This window comes from Anabrus simplex, chromosome 2, assembly GCF_040414725.1.
Source record: "Anabrus simplex isolate iqAnaSimp1 chromosome 2, ASM4041472v1, whole genome shotgun sequence".
Taxonomy (NCBI): domain Eukaryota; kingdom Metazoa; phylum Arthropoda; class Insecta; order Orthoptera; family Tettigoniidae; genus Anabrus; species Anabrus simplex.
The window spans coordinates 826915607-826938589 of record NC_090266.1 but is presented as its reverse complement, the minus strand read 5'-3'; the positions used below and the strand labels follow the sequence as shown (position 1 = coordinate 826938589).

The window sequence follows — 22983 nt, the reverse complement described above, 5'->3', positions numbered from 1 at the left end:
AAGAAAACACGTATGGCACTTTACATAGTAAGTAAATGTAGTACAAATGTTAAAGAAATTTACAAGAAAGAAACAATGCACATATATGTCGCCTTGAATGTATTTTAGCCCTGTAATTTAAAAAATGACTTAACATTCCATGCATTTATCATTCAACAAATTCTAAAAACTCATTTTAATTTTGTAAGTACGGCGAAGTCCGCCTCTGTGGTGTAGTGGTTAGTGTGATTAGCTGCCACCCCCGGAGGTCCGGGTTCGATTCCCGGCTCTGCCACGAAAATTTGAAAAGTGGTACGAGGGCTGGAACGGGGTCCACTCAGCCTCGGGAGGTCAACTGAGTAGAGGTGGGTTCGATTCCCACCTCAGCCATCCTCGAAGTGGTTTTCCGTGGTTTCCCACTTCTCTTCCAGGCGAATGCCGGGATGGTACCTAACTTAAGGCCACGGCCGCTTCCTTCCCTCTTCCTTGTCTATCCCTTCCAATCTTCTCATCCTTCCACAAGGCCCCTGTTCAGCATAGCAGGTGAGGCCGCCTGGGCGAGGCACTGGTCATTCTCCCCAGTTGTATCCCCCGACCAAGAGTCTGAAGCTCCAGGACACTGCCCTTGAGGCGGTAGAGGTGGGATCCCTCGCTGAGTCCGAGGGAAAAGCCGAACCTGGAGGGTAAACAGATGATGATGATGATGAAGTACGGCGAAGTGCACGGGTATCGCATAATAATAATAATAATAATAATAATAATAATAATAATAATAATAATAATAATGGTTGTGTGAAAATAATTATGTGAGATGAATGTTCAGTTAGAGAAAAACAGTCATTTAATACAGTATCTGAAGTAAAGTTTAGTTCTCAAGTATTAGTAAGTCAGTTGAAATTAGTTGAATATTATACTATTTTTGTTTTTATCTTGAGTAATTACGCTATTTTTCTTTCTTAATGGCATATTTAATCCCGGCGCCGTCCTGTGGTATTTGAAAGCGTTCACAAACGTCAGCTTCGTGTCGGTAGATTTACCGGCACGTAAAGAGACTCCTACGGCACAAAATTCCAGCGCCTCAGCTTCTCCGGAAACCATTAAAATAATCAGTCAGACGCAGCACAATAACAATTAGCTTAACATCCATTCTAATTGCTAACGGTTCTCAAAATGTTGCCCCACGGGAGTTCTTTGACGAGCCGGAAGCCAATGATACGAAACTGGCTCATGTGAGCACCTTCAAGTACCTATCGTCTTGAGAAAACAGGCCAACGAAGGCCAACAATTAAGTGACTGTAACTGAGGCCGGCTATTATTATTATTATTATTATTATTATTATTATTATTATTATTATTATTATTGTCCGACTCGTTGGCTGAATGGTCAACGTACTGGCCTTCGGTTCAGAGGGTCCCGGGTTCGATTCCCGGCCGGGTCGGGGATTTTAATCGCTTCTGATTAATTCTTCTGGCTCGGGGACTGGGTGTCTATGTCCGTCCTAACACTCTCCTCATCATATTCAGACAACATACTACACTACCAACCACCACAGAAACCCGCAATAGTACTTACATACCTCCGTAGAGGGTTGGCGTCAGGAAGGGCATCCGGCCGTAAAACAGGGCTAAATCCACATGTGCGACGCAGGTGTGGGAAAAGCGGCAGGAAAAGAAGAAGAAAGAATTATTGTTATTATTATTATTATTATTATTATTATTATTATTATCTTCTTTCTTTCTTTCTTTCTTTCTTTCTTTCTTAACCTGTTTACCCTCCAGGGTTGGTTTTTCCCTCGTTTCAGCGAGGGATCCCACCTCTACCACCCCAAGAGCAGTGTCCTGGAGCGGAGACTTTGGGTCGGAGGATAGGCCTACAACTGCAGAAGTCTGAAACCACGGTAAACCACTTCGAGGATGGCTGAGATGGGAATCGAACCCCCCCTCTACTCAGCTGACCTTCCGAGGCTGAATGGACCCCGTTCCAGCCATCGTACCACTTTTTAAATTTCGGCACAGAGCTGGGAAACGAACCCGGGCCTCCGGGGGTGGCAGCTAATAATGCTAACCACTACATTACTCAGGCGGAAATTATTATTATTATTATTATTATTATTATTATTATTATTATTATTATTATTATTATTATTATTATTATTATTATACTGTAACATGACTGGAGGTCATGCTGCAGTCGTTTAGGTGCGGCCAGTATCCAGTATTCGGGAGACAGTGGGTTAGAAGATGGTTTTCCGTGGTTTCCCATTTTCACACCAGGCAAATGCCGGGAATGTACCTCAATTAAGTCCACGGCCGCTTCCTTCCCAGTCCTAGGCCTTTCCTATCCCATCGTCGTCATAAGACCTATCCGTGTCGGTGCGACGTAAAGCCACTTGTATAAAAAAAGGTGTTTAACGGAAGAGAATGCAACAAGTTCCGCCCGAGCATGTGTATGTGAATACTGTTTATGGCCTATAACGGTGTGTGCATATTAGCGCGTATACGATTTGAATACTTGATTCAGAATTTGTAGTAAGGCATTATCGTAGCATTCTCCTATGGTTCAGGACGATAAACTAGCTGAGCCGCGCAGCATCACACAAGGCTGGCAGAGTCATAACATTCCTGGAAATAGCGGTACGCAAATATACAGAAAATGAAATATGTGGTGCAATTGGAACAGAGAGAAATCCGTTTCAAATCCGTTTTATAACGCAAGGTATCCCTATCTCCCTTTCTAGTATTGACTCTGGACCATCATGCTAAAGCAACTGGCAACAGGAATGACATGACTAAAAATATTACACGTGTTTCATGCCCGCGATCCATGGTCGTCAATCATAAAGTTGTTTACCGAGCGAGTTGGCCATGCGGCTAGGGTCACGTAGCTGTGACCTTGCAATTGGGAGATGGTGGGTTCGAATCCGAACGTCGCCAACCTTTAAGATGGTTTTCCGTAGTTTCCCATTTTCACACCAGGCGAATGGTCGGGCTGTAGATTAATTAAGGTCACGGCCGCTACGTTTCCCATCCTTGCAACGCCGAAAACCTTCAATCGTTGGAGCGACGCTAAACCACTGGCATCAGGAAAAGAAAAGTTGTTGCAGAGAGCAGGCTTCTTTTAAAGAACTGGGATACTTTCAGTGCTTCGTAATACAGTCTCCCTAGTATGAATGGTAACCTTGCAACCAAATATTTTTGGTATCTCTTGGCTGCTGTTGGTGTGCTTTTGAATAAACTGAGATGAGAGTTTGAACGCGACCAGGAATACAAATAAGACTTAGTCATTTCTTCAAATGTATACATCGCATCACCACCACAGAAATACGCACTAGTGAATGCATCAGGAAAGGCATCCGGCCGTAAAACTAGGCTGAATCCATTCAAAGTGCCGACCCTAAATAATTGGGCAAAGGCCAGGAAGAAGAATACAATTATTTCCGATATGATAGCTCACTTCCATCGTCACCAGATTCTCACAAAACTGGTCACAGTTGTAAACCTCAGTTAATGCACAATATTTCTAAAAAGAAATCTACGTTCCTGCGGTCCGGACTGAACGCAAGTCTATTATTATTATTATTATTATTATTATTATTATTATTATTATTATTATTATTATTATTATTATTATTGCAATCTGCTTTACGTCCCAGCGAGGCAGATAGGTGTTACGGCAACGATGTGTCAGGAAAGGGCTAAGAGTGGGAAGGAAGCGACCATGGCCTTAATTAAGGTACAGCTTGGTGTGAAAATCATCTTCAGGGCTGCCGGCAATGGGGTTCGAATCCACTATCCCCCGAATACAAGCTGATAGCTACATGACGAACTTCAAATTACTGGCTTGTTTACAAGCATTCCAAGCATCCTGTTAACAATTAGTTTAGCTCTTGCTAAATGCTGTCTATAAAATATTCATCATATCCTGGCGCAATCGATTAGTATTATGAGAAACTTGTCTAAGAAATCACTGGCGTGTAAAATAATCCAGAAATCCGGACTTTTGTCCTGTAAAGTTTGGACAACACGTTCAAGAGTGTCTGAATTACGCAAAGGCCATCTTCATCGAGGAAAGTAAAGCTGTGTCCAAGGGATGATATCAGGTAGGCCCTACTGTACTTTAAAGTGTAAAATTAAAATGTCACGTTATATAACGTGACAAGGTAAACAATACATGTCAGATGAGATACATATACAAATAACACAGTAGGTACTAGATCGGGAAATTTTAAGATTACAATTGACCTACTAGCAAATTATCTACAGAGTATACCGTACTGTTTATGAGGAACATTAAAACTGACACTAATATTCTACCCATACTCAGTGTCAGAGTATCAGATTTGGTAGGCCTATGATAGGAGCACGACGGCGATTGGTTTCTCGCTGTGGTAATTTGGTCAGCAGATGCAAGTCTGAAGAAGGTATCACACTACTTCTCTGAATATTTGTTGATGTTTCTTGCGAATAATTATCTTATGTGCAACCCTGAAATGTGCGTAGAACGGCTGTAGATCAGGGTCTGAAGTATAATTTATAACAGCAATAAGTATGTCTAGAAATTCACGAGCGCTTGACAGCTTCAATTTACACAACTGCTATAATTCCTCTCCCTCGTTCGTACTATTCTAGTCCGCCAGCATCCTGCATTACTCTACTTCTATAACTGGCTTAGCTTATGGCTAGCGTGTTACGCTATAAAAGTTTTATTTTCGGAAAGGACGATGGTGATGCTTGTTGTTTAAAGGGGCCTAACATCTAGGTCATCGGCCGCTAATGGTACGAAATGTAATGACAGTTTAAAAGTTCAGAATCATCCACTGACAAGAATAAAAAATGTGATGAAGAATGAATGGATGGATATGGATTTGAAACAATCAGTGGATCCGACACAGAAACTATCATAAACAATAGTATTACTGATCAAGAAACTGCTTATAAAACACAATCCTGAATCGAGGATGCTTGTTGTCTAATGGGGTCCATAATCCAGGTCAACGACCCCTCATAATGGTATTCATCGCTAGTAAAGTAGAACCATGGTATTTGTCATGTTGCGGTACTCATCAAAAGTAGCGTAGACTCACGGTGTTCCACACATATGGTACTACTCACAAGTATTGTACGTCGCACAGGTAACGCAGACCTATGGTGTTTCTCACATAATGGCTCCACTCATAGGCAACACAAATCCATGGTGTTACTCGCCTCGGTGTACTAATCACGGGCGCCGTATTCCCGCGATGTTCCTTATATAGTGGTACTAATCACAGGCAATGCCCAGAACCGTGGTGTTTCTCACAATGGTACAAATCACGGGTACTGGAAACCCACAGTGAACCACTCTCTGATGCTGCTACTAATCACAAACCTATTGTGTACTTAACATAGTGGTACTACTCGAAAGTAAAGGCGACCCATGGCTTTTCCCGCGTGATGGTACTAATCACAAGTAGTTTCATGGTCTAATTCAATCATCCCTTGGTCATAGTATAGTCATAGAATAGTACAGACGAGGGAGAGGAATTATAGCTCTTGTGTAAATTGAAGCAGTCAAGCGCTCGTGAATTTCTAGAATACTTATTGCTGTTATAAATTATACTTCAGACCCTGATCTACAGCCATTCTACGCATATTTCAGGGCTGCACATGATATAATAATAATAATAATAATAATAATCATAATAATAATAATTTTTTTTTTGCTATTTGCTTTACGTCGTACCCACTCTCCCGGATGCAAGGCCACAGCAGCGCGACCCTAATCGCACGGCCAACTCGTCCGGTAAGAGATAATTATTCGCAAGCAATATCAACAAGGGATATTTTCGGAAAACATTATCCGAATTATCTGAAGTCGGAGATATCGAGATTTGAATTATCGAAAGTGTAGCTGAAGGGAACTTAAATATATTATTATTATTATTATTATTATTATTATTATTATTATTATTATTATTATTATTATTATTATTATTATTATTAAATTGCTTCATTAATTTTCAGAGGAATAGAAAACTGTCCGACCCTGTGGATTTCTCTCCCTGGTTCCAGGACTGGGGTACATAGTGGGTTCGAGCCCCACTGTCGGCAGCCCTGAAGATGGTTTTCCGTGGTTTCCTATTTTCACACCAGGCAAATGCCGGGGCTGTACCTTAATTAAGTCCAAGGCCGCTTCCTTCCACTTCCTAGGCCTTTCCTATCCCATCGTCGCCATAAGACCTATCTGTGTCGGTGCGACATAAAGCAACTTGCAAAAAAAAAATGATTAGGATATCACATAAAATTTAAAGTTCCGAGCTTTACAACTTATGATTAAATATTCACAGGCATATGAAACCTCTAAATTGTTTCCTTATTCCTTCTTACGTTCTGAGCACGACTGTTGCAGCACTCAGACTTCAGGGATTCGTCATCGAACAGCGTGATATGTCAACATAATTTGGCCTGTTGCTCAAAATAAGGAAATGCTTTAAAATATTTCATCCGAGGTTTCTCAATACCAAGTGAGATATTATTCTACCAGTATGTTTATATATTTCGCAACGGAGTAGTGAAAAGCCAGTCAGTTTCTTAGCAGAACAGCTCTCCCAGGTTAGTCCTCCCCGGAACATACAAAATATTGTAAAGAGACTCGATCCCGTCGGACGTCGGTTTTGAGTAAAGGTTAAAAATTTCCACTAACTGAACACAGGATAATAAAATACTCCTAATCATCGACGATTGTGATGCGTCTCGCTTTCCTCCGGTCTTGTCGAAAGCGTCAGTATACAGTAAACCTGAAGCAGCAACATCATGTAAGGAAAGATGATTGATCTAGAAGTTACGAACAGCTCAGTTTTATTTCAGAGAAGTCATTAAAATTATGTCCACAGTGACACAATATTGGTAACATTGCAATATTAAAAAACAAATTTAAAATGGGGAACGGCATCGATAATACAATGGCGTATGCCCTCCGGAGAGGCCTGTTGCGGCTCTTTTTCTCGTAGACGGTCTATTAGAACGGCATCGATTATCCATCGTAATGGAAATTGAGCCTGATTTGCGACCACCCTATGAACTTTTGCGTTGCGTTCTATGGTATTCCTGACGAACTTTCTCTCCCCACTGTTCCCTTTTATCCCTTCGCCATTGGTAAGACCATTTGAATATTATCCTACGTTTTTCGTGCCTCTTTCCTCTTCCGAGCATCAATAGCTGTTGAAAAGTCTTGGCTCATACTCTTGGCGAAATCAATTCATCGTCTTTCTTGACATTTATGATGTCTAATCGTATAGCAAGTAGGGACAGCCTGAGCGAGGCGGTTCACTCGGAAGGACGTGGGTTCAATTCCCCGTCAGGAGGTCGAACAATTCAAGAAACGAGATTTTCACTTCTGGAGGTGCACACGGCCCTGCGGTTCACTCCGTCCACACCATAAGAGAGTACCGGGTTAATTCCTGGGGGCGCGTGACATTTTCCCGTATCCTGGCGTCTGCTAATGAGTAAAACTGTTAGCTATTAGAATGGACGTTAAACAAATAATAATTTTCTGTTCACTGTGATAGAGATCGAACCGTGACCTTGACTTTCCTGTCATAACGTGGGCAATACCATACAACGCACGTTTCTCAAGGTTTGTAGGAAGACCAAAACAACCTCTCAGTGTACACGAAGCTGGTGGCTTAGCTGATATGAGTGACGTTTAAGGTCACACACTTCTATATTTCCATCGCCAAAATACGAAGTTTACGAAGATACTAGGCTCATAGTTTCAACCAAAGAACAGAAATCTAAGTCAAGCCTAGCAAGAGATGAAGAAACTGACCCACATTCTACAGCGTATTACATCTTACGTAACGGAACTAGGCGGGGTTCAGAACAGCGACTCAGTACACAGAGAATGTCCTTACTTCATCGTAATAAAGAAATTAAACTCGATGACCGTCCTTATCATAAGAAGGTCAAGGGTTTATGTGCTGCTCAACTTTGCTTTCTATAATGTGAATCCCAAGAAGCTCCAAGCCCATTATATCTCCGAAAAATATCTGCTGATATTGCAATGAACAACACATACGTTGCCAAACCCCGTCAGTGGAACATATGGAGCTGAAACTTGCTGGCAATGTCTCGATTACTGTTCTTCGAAAATAAAGAGCACTACCAATACTTTAAAAAGGTGTACTGAAATTAATTCTGCCATACTTTCTTGCCTTTTCATAAGACGCTATCATGGGCGATCCGTAAAAGAAATAAAATATCTCGCATCCAACTGCTCGAAAAGTCTTACAACCTACTTAGTATTATTATTAAATGAAAAGCGCACAATGTGCAAAAACAATTTTTGTACAGATGGTCAATTATGCTAACGCTATTCTTATTATTGAGGTTGTCCTCATTTTGCAGTTTTGTGCATGGTATCTTTCACAATGATCGTTGCACAGGTTACATTATACAGTCTTCGTTCGGCTGGTGGAAGTTTTTGGTTAGGCAGAATCTGTGGTGAAATCCATGAGTAGTGTAACGTGTGATTACGTGCCGTAGCTCGTGATTTGCTTGCTTCCACTCCTCCGTCATTATGGCGTCCGTGGAGTAGAAGTCGGACCAAATAGCATTTCGTTTCTCGTTTAGGGTTCGAGGTGCATTCTCGTAGGACTTGGTGTTTAGTAGACAAAACTGTGTTTTGATATCGTCAATGAAGTAGTCCTCTTTGGTTAGAACATATGTTAACCTTGAAGGGGCTGACTTCCCAATGCCTAGAATTCTCTTGAGATATCGGGCCTTGACTTTTTCTCTTGTCATCAGGTCGCTGAGTGTGAGCTTTTCGCAGGTGATGCTAATCCCATAGGTTGCTATTGGTGATATGGCTGTCCTGAACAGTAGCATTGCTGTACCCAATGATATTTGTTGAGGTTGTTGAATGTTGTAGATGGCTTTTATTGCTGCGGCTGCTCTTTCTTTGACGTGGATATTGTAGGATGTTAGAGTAGTTTGGAGGGTGACTCCAAGGTACTTGAATTTCGGCACTACTTCCAGAGGTTTGTTGTGCATGGTTATTGTATTTTTAGGTGCATGTTTTCCTCCTTTCCTAAAGGTCATTTGTTTGGTTTTGTTGTGGTTTATTTGCAAACCGTTTCTTTCTATCCATGATGTGAGCCTGTTGAGGACTTCTTGGAGCTCTTCTATGTTTTCTAATCCTATTGCCATATCATCTGCGTAACGTATAAACAATGTTGAGGTATCTATGATTATTTCTGTGATGTCTGCTGTCATGATGTTGAATAAAATTGGGCTGATTGGGTCGCCTTGTAGGACTCCGTTTGTTTGGGTTACGTTTTTGGATAGGGTTATGTTGTCTGATATTTGGACAAGGTTATATTTGAGGATATTCGAGATTATGATTGCTATCGGACGTGTAGCCCCTATGAGGTAATTGAGTTTCCGGACAAATGTTGTTCTATCAACAAGGTCAAAAGCCTTACGATAGTCTACGAAGACTACAAAATATTTCATTCGTGGATGCCTCAATGTATCTTGGACTTGTTCTATTAGGTATTTTACGGCATGTAGTGTGCTTCTTCCCTTTCGGAAGCCGAATTGATTTTCTCATATCTGGGAGTCTATTTCTTCTGCAAGCCTGGTTGTTAAGATTTCCATGAAGATTTTGAATGATGTATTTTCGAGGGCTATACCTCAATATGAATCAGGATTGTCAGTTTCTCCTTTCTTAAACATAATTTTGATTGTTGACAATCTCCATTGCTCTGGAATTTCCCCAGTGCGCATGCATGTGTTGAATAGTTCCACGCAGTAGTCTAGCATGACAGGTAGAGATTCTTTCAGGTGTTCTGTGCAGATGCTGTCTGGGCCGGAGGCCTTTCCATTTTTTGCTGCTGTTATTGTATTATATATTTCCTGCCTCGTTATGGGGATGTGATTTCCCGTCATTGTTACTGGAGTTAATTCAAAAGCTGTTGATCGGTGTTGAAGGTTGAGAATGCTTTTGAAATGGTTTTTCCATGATTCCATTGAGATATTATTTGTTACTGAAGTTTTTGGTTTCCTAAGCACTAGGAATAGGTCATTTTGGGCATTTGCAGCAAGTCTCCTGACGTCTTCCTCAATGTACTCCGTTCTTGTTTTCTTGATTAGTGATTTATATTTCCTTCTTTGTTCGGCGTATTGGGCCAGGTGGCTCGGGTTCAATGTGTTCTTCGCTCGATGTAGTGCCAGCAGGGTCCTTTTCCGTTCATTGTAACAGTTTTTATTGAACCATGGTTGTGATCTCCTTACTTTCGTGTGAGTTTGGCATGATTGAAGGGTTCTTGTACACATTTCCACTGCTTCAGTTAGTTCATGTCGTTGAACTAACAACCTTGCTTTATCTATTTCATCACTGATATGTCTTAGTTTCTCTGGATCTAATTTCCTGGATATTTTCTTTTTTGGTTGTATTGGCAATTGATCTTTATGGGTGATTTCAAAGACTGTCGAGCTTGGTATATGTTTCCTAATGGGGGCTATGGATGAAGTCCATAATGCTTTTTGACTGATTTTTTTAATGACTGCAGGCTTCAAATGACCTTTCACTACAGAATACAACTCGAGCTCATTCGAATTCGAAACATAAATACCCGCCCAGCTTTGCCACCATACAGTAGATTATTATTACAGAAAATCCACAGCCTGTTTCCAGTCGTTCGACCGGGTCAGGAATGGAATGAATGAAGCCCCCATCCAGCGGCGAGGATAGGAAATGTGCCGGCTGCCGAAGCCTGTCGCACTCCTCTGGGTCAATGATTAATGACTGGCAGATGAAAAGAAATGATAGGCCTAGTGAAGAGTGTTTCTGGAATGACAGATGACAGGGAAAACCGAAGTGGCCTACCCGGAGAAAACCTGACCTGCCTCTGCTTTGTATAGCACAAATCTCACATGGAGTGGCCGGGATCTGAACCACGGTATCCAGTGGTGAGACGCCGGCGCGCTTCTGCCTGAGCCACGGAGGCTCTTAATAATAATAATAATAATAATAATAATAATAATAATAATAATAATAATAATAATAATAATAATAATCATAATAATAATCATAAGGATCGTGTCGTTGTAAGATTTTATTCGGGAGATCATAAGTTTGGGCCTCACTGTTCGCAGCCCTCAAAGTAGTTTTCCGTGGTTTCCCATTTTTCACACCAAACACACGTCAGGGCTGTGACATAATTAAGGTCACGGCGGATTCCTTCTTACTTCTGCCCTTTTTCCATACCACCATCATCCGGAAACCTGCTTTACAGAGCGAATTGGCCGTGCGATTGAAGGCGCGCAGCTGTAAACTTGCATTCGGGAGATAGTGAGTTCGAACCCCACTATCGGCAGCCCTGTAGATGGTTTTCCTTGGTTTCCCACTTCCACACCAGGCAAATGCAGGGTCTGTACCTTAATTAAGGCCACGGCCGCTTCCTTCCCACTCTTAGCCTTTTCCTGCCCCATCGTCTCCATAAGACCTATGTATGTCGGTGCGACGTAAAGTCAATTGTGAAAAAAAAAAAACTGTTTTCTAGCATAGTTGAACTAATAGCGAACCAAAATGATGATGATGATGATGTTAGTAATAACTATTTTTTATATCTTAAGACTTCAATTTAAATGCAAGTCTTTAATTCATGTCCCGGGGGTGATTTTCGCGTCAAATTCAACGTTCTATTCTCACTAATGTTACACCGGTATGGTCATTTACAGTGAGCAGTCCTAGTAGAAGAACTGAGATAGCTATGTAGTTAGAATAGAAAACAGAGGAAATTATGCCAAATAGTACATTGTATATTCACCAGTGTTTCTTTATCTTTGCATGTTTACTCAAATGTCATGAAGTGCTGTAGATTTTCCAATCTTGAAAAATCCAGCAGTCTCAGTCGGAATTGAATGTCCAATGATAAACACAAGCACTTAATACCGGCTACGGTCTGGTCAGCAGTATCTCTTCTGCTCAACACTATGTTAAGCCACTTCATGTGGGCAGCCCCGGGCTCTCGAAGGAGAGTGGGAAAGAGATGGAGAGGTGTGAGGTGTACGGATGGCACATTATGTGAGACAGAGAAAGTATTCAAGAATTAAAAATCAACCTTTAGGAAAATAATACACAAACAATGAAACTGACTTTTTTTCTGAATTTAGAACGACACCTGATATTTCTTTGATTTCACGAACTTACCATTAGTGATGTCGGGGAAAACGGTTTGAGCAGAATGAATACGTAACCCTACTTCCAACGCAATATCAAACATAACCTACATTTACTCTTATTCAGGCTAATCACTGAGTATATAAGCTATGTTCAAAAAATTGTGTGAAGTCAAACACAGTAAAGTAGTTTGCATGCTAATGTGTAGATAAGTGGAAACTCTGTTCCAAGTTCTTAGTAAATGCAAGGAGGTCGCCTGAACTATCTTTCAAAATTGTGTTACACTGAAGTCTTATAAATGATCTTTAAATTCGACTGGAGCCTGCTCACAGTTTACAGAAAGGAGAGTTCAATTCAGACAATTCTCGAAATTTCCATACCACATTCGATTTGTTTAAAAGCTTTACAGTGCCACAATCGGACAAGCCACGATAATTTTTCAAACTCCTTCTCCCGTAAGTAATTTCGAACAGTAAAACTTCCATCTTAAAAGCGTGATTTCTCCCATATAGCACCAATCAACACACTTTTGCCTTGCAAGGGAACATTTAAATCCACTCAAATAGCTTGTAATGTCGGCTAAAAAGGCAAGGTCATCAGCCCAGCGCGTGCCTTCTCCTACAACCACAGCCCTCGGCAATGTCACGGCTCTTTAGTCCTCAGACGCTGAGAACAGCCTGCCATATGGGACATTCTATTTCATGTTCAACAAAATCTAGCAAAAGTGAACGAGGTTCTTCTAAAAATTTAGAAAATGATAAAGTACATTTAGTAAAGCGTCAACATCAAGATTAGGTAGAAAAAATCGTAATTATAATGGCGCTCACAGAAAAAAAGTCGTTAAATTTATCTGATAATATTATTTTTCGTAATTTCCGAGGCCCGAATTTCAGTACTATTCTTAGAGATAGAAAATGAATTTCTATTTTCACACATAGGGCCTATATATAGTCTACTGTATATCGACTTTTGAATGGTATGTAAATCATGTGGAATGTTCGCAATATTATTGAAATAATAATTAAAATGTTAAATTCGTTTTTATTCTAAAATTGAAAAATATCTAAATACATCAGTGCTTTTAGTTTCGGCACACGAATAAATCTTCATTGTCACATTAGCGAGACCGTGAATGATATACGAACAAAAATTAATAAAGAATCGAGATTGGAAGAAATTTTATATTAATTGTGCTTACTCACCTGAAAAAAGATTTTCTCGGAAGCAACAGTGTTTATTACATTACAATGATTACTATAGTGAGATTGAGCTCCCACAAGCACACAGCAACACAGCGCGTCCTCCTGAAGTACGCAGAAGTTACAATCTGCTGTCGGTTTAAGTTCGTCTAAAGTTGCATAAAATTCAGGGGCGAGTTTCGAAAACTGAACAAATAAATTCACTTTCATACAATTTAAGGAAGACCTCCAAGGTTTTTCAAACGTAGCCCGTCTCCTGCTTTGAAGGGGACACCGTAGTGACTTTACAAATATTCTTTTCATGTGGGAAAGGAGGTCAAATTTAATATACATGGTAATGAATAACATTCATACGACAGTTATTATTGTATTATATACACTCATGTTCATAAAAACCAGAACACCTTGAAAGACTAGATATAGGAAGTTCATATGCACAGAACATATGCATTAGTATGTTCTGAAGAAATGATTAGCATTTGAACCATGTCGGGCCTCAGGTTCAAGGTCCACATCTACAGTGTATCTCGGAGCACCACTACTGACTGGTAACATGTGCCTGCGGCTCTCGTTGTCGCTATAAACCGTAACTTAAGCAAACGTGCAGGATGCCTCACGGATGTATGCGAGAACCGTTCCGTCAAATGAGTGAGTTTGAAAGAGGGCGCGTTATTGGCATGAGAGAACGTGATGCATCCATCTGGAAAATTGCTGCTCGTGTGGGACGAAGTGTGTCGGCAGTGCAACGGGTGTGTACAGAACGGTTCACAGAGGGCCGTAGAACAGTTCGGGGATTGTGTCTTCGTGCTGTATCGAGATTTTGCATCTCACAACGTCTGGAATTGTACCTTATTTAACGCCACGGCCGTTTCTTTCCCAATCCTAGGCCTTTCTTATCCCATCGTCGACATAAGACATATCTGTGTCGGTGCGACGTAAAGTGAAATGTAAATAATAATAATAATAATAATAATAATAATAATAATAATAATAATAATAATAATAATAATAATAATAATAATAATCAGAAGAAGAAGAAGTACTCAGGATTTGAAAACAGAGTACTATACCCTGTAGTGAACTTAGAAGAATCCAGAACATACAGTATATACTCTCAAGGTGTACGGCGGAAGTCACCATGCGACGGGTCTACCGCCACTCAATTCTATCGTAAAGGGTATACTGTATTAGCGCACACGGTGGGGAAGGAGGGATGGGATTTGATTTCTCGGCTACTGGAAAGCACCAACAGAATTTATGAACCTTTTTGTAAGGTTACAAACTTTACCATTTCCCACTGCTCCACTGGGTGTGGAAAGTTCTTGAGCTCTCATAGAAATTAAATACATAAAGAGCGTAGATGACAAAGGTTCATCCTGGAGGCGTACACAACGGTCAAGGCCAACAGCCTGCAGACTGAGGTTTAATGCAGGCTAAGCGATTATTGAGTCGTTACACGAAGAGAGCAGGTGGACAGCTGCGTAACAAAACTGAGAAGTTCAGTAGAACCTATTTACTTTTATATGAGCAAAGTGGAATTGACCGAGCTAGTTGGCCGTGCGGTTTGGGTCGCGTAGCTGTGAACTTGCATCCTCCAGATGGTAGGTTCGAATCCCATAGTCGACAGCCCTGAAGACGGCTTTTCGTGGTTTCCCATTTTCTCACCAGGCAAATGCTAGGTCTGCACTTTAATTAAGGCCACAGTCGCTACCTTCCCAATCCTAGCCATTTCCCGTCTTTCCGTCACCGAAAACCTTTGATGTACCGGTAGTAGTGCGACTTTTAAATCACTAGCATAAAAAACCCACTAGAACTGGCCCCTCCTACCTACCGAACGTCGCTCTAAACATTGATAGGCTTTCTGCGACTTTGGGATAGGAGATTGGGAAGTTAGCAGCCGTGATCTTATTATTATTATTATTATTATTATTATTATTATTATTATTATTATTATTATTATTATTATTATTAGCGTATTCTCCCAATAATGGAAGACGTTAAGCAAACAACTCAATCAAGCTTTCTTTGGGATCTTCTTGTTCTTCCAATAGGCTTTCATTCTCTCTGAGAAGGCTTGTTTACGTTCTTCTTCTTCTTCTTCTTCTTCTTCTTCTTATTATTATTATTATTATTATTATTATTATTATTATTATTATTATTTTACAATATGCTTTACGTCGCACCGACACAAATAAGTCTTATGGCGACGATGGGATGGAAAAGGGCTAGGAGTGGGAAGGAAGCGGCCGTGGCCTTAATTAAGGTACAGCCTCAGCATTTTCCTGGTGTAAAAATGGGAAACCACGGAAAACCATCTTCAGGGTTGCCGACAGTATGGTTCGAACCCACTATCTCCCGACGTGATCGTAATGAAGGTACAGTCCTGACATTTCTGTGTCAAGTCATCAGTCCGTAAGCTGGTTGGATCCTCACATAGCACCACCGAAGGTTATGCAGTTATAAGAAAACCAGAAAACCGATGGTGGCCGCGGTACTCCGTACGGCTTACTTTTAAATTGACAGTTCGCAAACCACATTACCTATGTTGCCAGCGCTCTACTGGTGGGGGAACAGTTGATGCAATACTACTCGGGACACAGCCCTCGTAAAATGTACTAGGAAATCTAATGAATTACGAGGGAAACCAATTCAGAAAAACTTAAAAGACGCTGTATGCACTAACTAACGACATCCAACACTAAAACGAAGAAAAGACAGATAACTAAGAATAAAAGAGAATGAGGAAATAAATTACTCACCGCTAATGGCTAGCACAGGAAGGAGGTTATGGCCTACAAAGCGAATACTCCACTGACCTTAGAGTCACAGCAACCCTCCCACGATGTGTTACTGTCACCAGTTGCGTACGCACAGGTGGGGGGGGGGGGGGACTGGGGTGATAAATTCCCCCTCCTCCCGAAATTTTGAAGTTTAGAACTTGTGATTAATTGTGGTAACCATGTAAATGAAGATTTTAGGTAGCTCATATCTTTGGTTTTAATTTGAACCACGAATTCGCCAACAACATGTTGATGCTTCCATTCATAAATATAAACAAATATTTCCTCTAAAAGCAGTAATCCTGAACCAATGGACTTAATTCTGCACTTAACATTTTGCGACAGTGATTTTTTTCTTGTTTTTTTGCTACCGCTTTTTCCCCACATCTGTGGGGTCGCGGATGCGAACTGCGTCGCACATGTGGATTTGGCCCTATTTTACGGCCGGATGCCCTTCCTGACGCCAACCCTATATGGAACATTATTGCGTGTGTCTGTGGTGGTTGGTAGTGTGGTGTGTTGTCTGAATATGATGAGGAGAGTATTGGGACGGACACATACACCCAGTCCCCGAACCATATGAATTAATCAGAAGAGATTAAAATCCTCGACCCGACCGGGAATCGAACCCGGGACGCTCTAAATCGAATGCCAGTACGTTGACCATTCAGCCAACGAGTCGGACATTTTGCGACAGTGATATTTTCCCAACAATACATCGAGTACTGAAACTCTCTGCTGTCTTATTAGTAACCTCTGCCACTCTAGAACGCTCTTTCTTCATCCGTGAATTATTTTGAAAGGTTATTTGCAGAATATGACTGCACAGGAAAGGTTGAATGTGTTATCTCTTTTGTATATACACAAAGAGGAACATGTGACCGTAGAAAATATAATTTTAGGAAATTAGTGTTATTTGATTAAAGTGTATTTGTATATATTGTTTTATTGAATCTTTTTTTTTTTTTTTTTTTTTTTTTTTTTACAAGTTGCTTTACGTTTCACGGACACAGAGAGGTCTTATGGCAACGATGGGACAGGAAAGACCTAGGAGTGGGAAAGAAGCGGCCGTGGCCTTAATTAAGTTCCAGTTCCAGCATTTGCCTGGTGTGAAAATAGGAAACCACGGAAAACCATCTTCAGGACTGCCGACAGTGGGGTTAGAACCCACTATCTCCCGGATACTCCCGGATACAAGCTCACAGCTGCGCGCCCCTAACCGCACGGCCAACTCGTCCGGTACTGAATCATCTGTAACTGGGCAAATAACCTATTGATGATAAATGTATCTATCTATCTCCAAGTGTTCTATCTATCTATCTATCTATCTATCTATCTATCTATCTATCCGTGACCTGGCCAAAAAGTCACAGGAGACGTCTGTTATTGTAATCATCAACATGAATACAAATGTGGCTTATTAAAATAATTGTGTTATTTTGAAAGTTTTAATTTAGTGTTTCTAATTTCACAATGTGCACACAACATTATTTTATAAAAGTCCTCAAATAGCAATATTTAATATCCCCCCCCCCCCTTACCAAAAATAATTTCTGCGTCACTTCCCAAAGAGACTACTAAACTTTCAGTGCCACAGTATCGGCTAACAGGTTTTACATTTCAGAAACTGTGAACCGTTTACTCCTTGTGACAACATGTGAATGTACACAATTGAGCTGATAACCGGGTTTCGAAATCGCTCTCTATCGGTATAATTGGCAGCTTAGGCTTGGTTGGATGTCTGCGTTTCCGCCCAGAACCATTAGACAGCACCAAAATAGGCCAAAACATCAATTTAGTATCTATGATATCAGAGCACATGCATGATGAGAAGTGAGGTAGTTCGTTACTGGGTTAGAAAGTGCTATTGCAGCACGACTGGCCCTATAAGTAGCAACGTTTGCAGCACTCAGACGTCATTACAAAGCACCAACCTATACCTCAGCATCTTTCATACTCCCAATGAATGCTGCATCGTGAGACAGATGCAAAAGTACTGCGTCTATCAAGAAAAAGCACCGAACGATCCCGACATTTGCCTAGTGTGAAAACGGAGAACCTCTGGGCTCCCGAGCATCAACAATTCTATTTAATAACAGTTTTCTAAATGAACGCTGAGTGGTCGAATATCATTTTCCAAGAAATCTGTGAACCATTTGAACTCACAAAAGTTTTTTACTTAAATAACGTCTCGTCTGTTGCTGTGAATTTTAATAAATGTACCAGTCTGCATTTTGTGCCATAGGAGCTCTTTAACGTGCTGGAAGCCAACGACACGGAGCTATCACACGTATGCACCCTTCCATGCCATTTTCTCCGCCAGAAACAAACAGAAGGCCCAATAACTAAGAGACCGCAATCTGAGGTTGGCTCTAAAGCTAAATTCATCCTCCTACGAGAACTCCAAGTGTTCTTTATTATTATTATTATTATTATTATTATTATTATTATTATTATTATTATTATTATTATTATTATTATTATTATTATTCTCCAGATCACAGTAACCAAATACCCAATCGATCCATTGAATGAGAAAAATAACAATGTTCATCCTAAGCCACCAAATTCCACCAACAGAAATTGACAACACAAATGCCTAATAAAATTAATAATACAAACGGAAATAATAATAATAGTAATAAACCCGAGAACTCCAAGTGATAAACCATTTGCAACTGAAAATACAACGGATATTTTCTGGGCACATTGAAAGTAATGGTAGGTGAATGCTGGTACTCTCATAATCTCATCAGCGAACTGTACGGAACGCTAACAACAGCAAACCCTACTTCCTCACAGTCCACGAAGGGTCTTGGCTTCCATTACCTGCAACCTCGGCTCTAAACGGGATAGAGTGGTTAGCTCTATACACGGCCGTCTTTGGCCCCAAGAATTAACCCAGTACACATTTTTGATGTAGGCTATGTGGACCTCAGGGCCATGTGCCTCTCCATAAATGGAAATATCGTTTCTAATGCCCTTTACTATTTCCTGATGGGGATGCGAACCCACATCCTTCCGGCGAACGCCGCACGCCTTTATCTTCTTGCCTAGGCAGCCGTAAATATGGGGTCTATGCTGGATGGTACTTAGCTCCTCAAATCTGGGACACTTCTTGATTTTCATCACACCATTATCACATTGTAACTCTGTTGTGAAAGCTTTGGATTTCTGTAAACAATTATATTAGACATAATGAATAATGAAAGTTGAACTGAGATAGTGCGTTCGAACCCCATTGTCGGCAGCCCTTTTCAAAACAGGCTGTACCTTAATTAAGGCCATGGCTGCTTCCTTCCAAATCCCAGCCGTTTCCTATCCCATCGTCACCATAAGACCTATCCGTGTCGGTGCGACGTAAAGCCAACTGTAAAAGAAAAGCTGAACTGAATTGAAGTTCTCTTATTTTTATGCAAGATTCTCATCGGTGCTTCATCTTGGCGAATCATTTATTGGCGTTCAAAGTCCCAGAGATCCAATTGATCGCCAGTCCATGATGGCATTAATTGTCCAACGACCTTTCGGTAAATGATCCATGGGCATACCATGGTCTATGAACAACAAGGAGGAAAGATTACAGCCATATCCATAACTTTGAAACTTTGATTGCTGTAAATATCATGAAGTCCTGGGAAGTGCAGGAATTATCCATGTTAACGTGCCATGGATTATTCGCAGTTAAGCACTCTCTAATGCCAAATGACTGCATCAGTGTTCAATTCTGCAACATTGAAAGTGAGCGCCTAAACAATTACTTTACGCAGCCAGTCACTTTGAGTTTAGTGGAAGGAAACACGATATTGCCTTTTAGCTCCCTCTAACTACTTTTACGGTCTTCGGAGAAGCCGAGATGCCGAAATGTCCCACATGAGTTCTTTTGTATGCCGGTAAATCTTCCAACACAAGGCTGACGTATTTGAGCACCTTTAGATACCACCGCGCTGATCCGGGATCAGTCGACGAAAGGATGGGACGGGCCTAGGATTGGGAAGGTAACGCCCGTGGCCTTAGTTAAGGTACTGCCCCACTGTTTGCCTGGTGTTAAAATGAGAAACCACGGAAAACCATCCTCAAGGCTGCCGATGGTGGGATTCAAACCCACTATCTCCTGAATAAAATAAATCTTATTACTGGCACTACATGTGTATTTGGCTCTGTTTTACAATCGGATATTCTTTCTGACGCCAATCCTATTTGGAAGGATGTATTCAGGATTGCGTATTTCTGTAGTGATTGTTAGTGTGGTGTATTGTGTGTATATGAAGAGCTGTTTATTAAACGAACACAAATGCCCAGTCGCGAGTCAGAGGAATTAATCAAATGCGGCTAAAATCACCTACTCGACTGGGAATCGAACCCGGGATCCTCTGAACCGAAGACCTCTACACTGACCATTCGGCCAAGGAGCCAAAAATATTGAGAAGAGAAACATTAATAACCTCACTAAGCGTGTATAAAAATCTGTAGCCGGGCTGAGTGGCTCAGACGGTTAAGGCGCTGGCCTTCTAACCCCAACTTGGCAGGTTCGATCCTGGCTCAGTCCGGTGGTATTTGAAGATGCTCAAATACGACAGCCTCGTGTCGGTAGATTTACTGGCACGTAAAAGAACTCCTGCGGGACTAAATTCCGGCACCTCGGCGACTCCGAAGACCGTAAAAGTAGTTAGTGGGACGTAAAGCAATTATTATTATTATTATTATTATTATTATTATTATTATTATTATTATTATTAAACATCTGTATTACTTGTAAATGACCTCACTCCTAAATGCACACGTTCAGTACATACCCCCCTGCTCCCTCCAACCCGATCCATCCAATAATTGGAAATTACTGAGCATGACACTAAAATGTACACTTAACTCATTGGTTAATTTCTCTAACATGAGGGCTGGGTGTGTATCGTCTTCATCATCATTTCATCCACATCACGACGCGCAGGTCGCCTACAGGAGTCAAATCAAAAGACCTGCACCTGGCGAGCCGAACCTGTCCTCGGACACTCCCAGCACTATAAGCCATACGCTATTCCATTTCATTCCCAAGGAAAACTCGTCGCTATTTTTCAGTCAATATAAACAGCAGGGGGCTAAATTTGTAAAATTTCTATCTAGAGACACTTCACTTTTGCTGCTAGTAACCGGCTCTGTCTCAAAGTTGTGTTCTGCATGTTTTTGGTAAACAAGAGTGTCATCTTTAAGAACTGCATGCGTTCACCACCATAGGTATAAATAATTTAATTCAAGGCCAGTTTAAGACGTTACACAAATTGATTACAGGATAGAGGAGAAGCATATGTCTCAGATCAAGTCTACGTACCTTCAATTGGGATGAGCACAATGCAACGTTCACACAGCTTACTACACTCTTCGTAACAGAATGACGAGATCTGGGTCAGCCAGTGGCCAGCAAACGGCGCTAGTGGCATCGTGCGGGAATGATGAGAACTAGGCAGAAAGCAGCGAAGCTTGTTGCCGTAAGCTGATGGTATTAGCTACATGCGTAACAGCAGCCTTGTTTCAATAATCACAGAAAACTTATTCTCTTGAACTTTATTTGTCCGTGTCAGAGCAACAGAGCTGCCGTGACGATGGTTTCAAGACTAGGGTGACCATATCTCAGAGGTAGAAAAAGAAGACACTTGCAACACACTCACCTAACATCAATCAACTTCCCAATATTATGATATGTAACGTCTGTAGCGTTGTCCTCGCTGTTTGGTCACATTATTATTTAGCCTGTGTTTACAACAGACATAATGCAAGTACAAAAGCCAGACTGAGTAAAATATCGGCCTTCAAAGCTCAAGTTGACAGATTCAATCCTGGCTAAGTCCAGTGGTGTTTGATGATGATTCTCGTGTTGGTAGCTTTACCAGCACGTAAAGGAACTCCTGCAGGGAAAAATTCCGGCGCCTTGGCGTCTCCGATAATTGTAAAATTAGTGGGACGTAAAAACAATATTATTATTATTATTATTATTATTATTATTATTATTATTATTATTATTATTATTATTATTATTATTATTATTATTATTATTAACTATTTCACAATTTGCTCTACGTCGCACCGACACAGATAAGACTTATGGCGGCGATGGGATAGGAAAGTTCTAGGACTGGAAAGGAAGCGACCGTGGCCTTAATAATTAAGGTACAGCCCCAGCATTTGTCTAGTGCGAAAATGGGAAACCTCCGGGCGAGTTGGCCGTGCGGTTAGGGTCGCGCAGCTGTGAGCTTGCATCCATGAGATAGTGGGTTCGAACCCCCCTGTCGGCAGCCCTGAAGATGGTTTTCCGTGGTTTCCCATTTTCACACCAGGCAAATGTACCTTAATTAAGGCCACGGCCGCTTCCTTCCCATTCCCATTCCTCGGCATTTCCCATATCTGTGTCGGTGCGACGTAAAACAAGTTGTAAAAAAATAGGAAAATACGGAAAACCATATTCAGGGCTGCCGACAGTAGGGTTCGAATTGACTTTCTCCCGAATGCCAGCTACGTGACACAAACCGCGCAGCCACTTATTCGGTATTAATAATAATATTAAAATACAAAATTTAACTATTTATTTCAGTTTCAATTTTTTTTGCTATTGGCTTTACGTCGCACCGACACAGATATGTCTTATGGCGACGACGGTGGGACAGGAAAGGTCTAGGACTGGGAAGGAAGGGGTCGTGGCCTTAATTAAGGTACAGACCCAGCATTTGCCTGGTGTGAAAATGGGAAACGACGGAAAACCATTTTCAGGGCTGCCGACAGTGGGGTTCGAACCTACTATCTCCCGAATACTGGATACTGGCCGCACTTAAGCGACTGCAGCTATCGAGCTCGGTCAGTTTCAAATTAAGCTATG

General features: G+C 41.1%; 1 protein-coding gene across 1 annotated transcript in view; it reads right to left on the bottom strand.

The window, feature by feature from the left end:
- Positions 1-21542, bottom strand: part of LOC136864487 (superoxide dismutase [Cu-Zn]) — a 195237-nt gene extending 173695 nt beyond the window's left edge. The window contains exon 1 of the mRNA XM_067141523.2: positions 21445-21542. The gene's annotated coding sequence lies outside the window, so the exon portion shown is untranslated. The remainder of the gene's footprint in view (positions 1-21444) is intronic.
- Positions 21543-22983: the final 1441 nt, after the last annotated feature.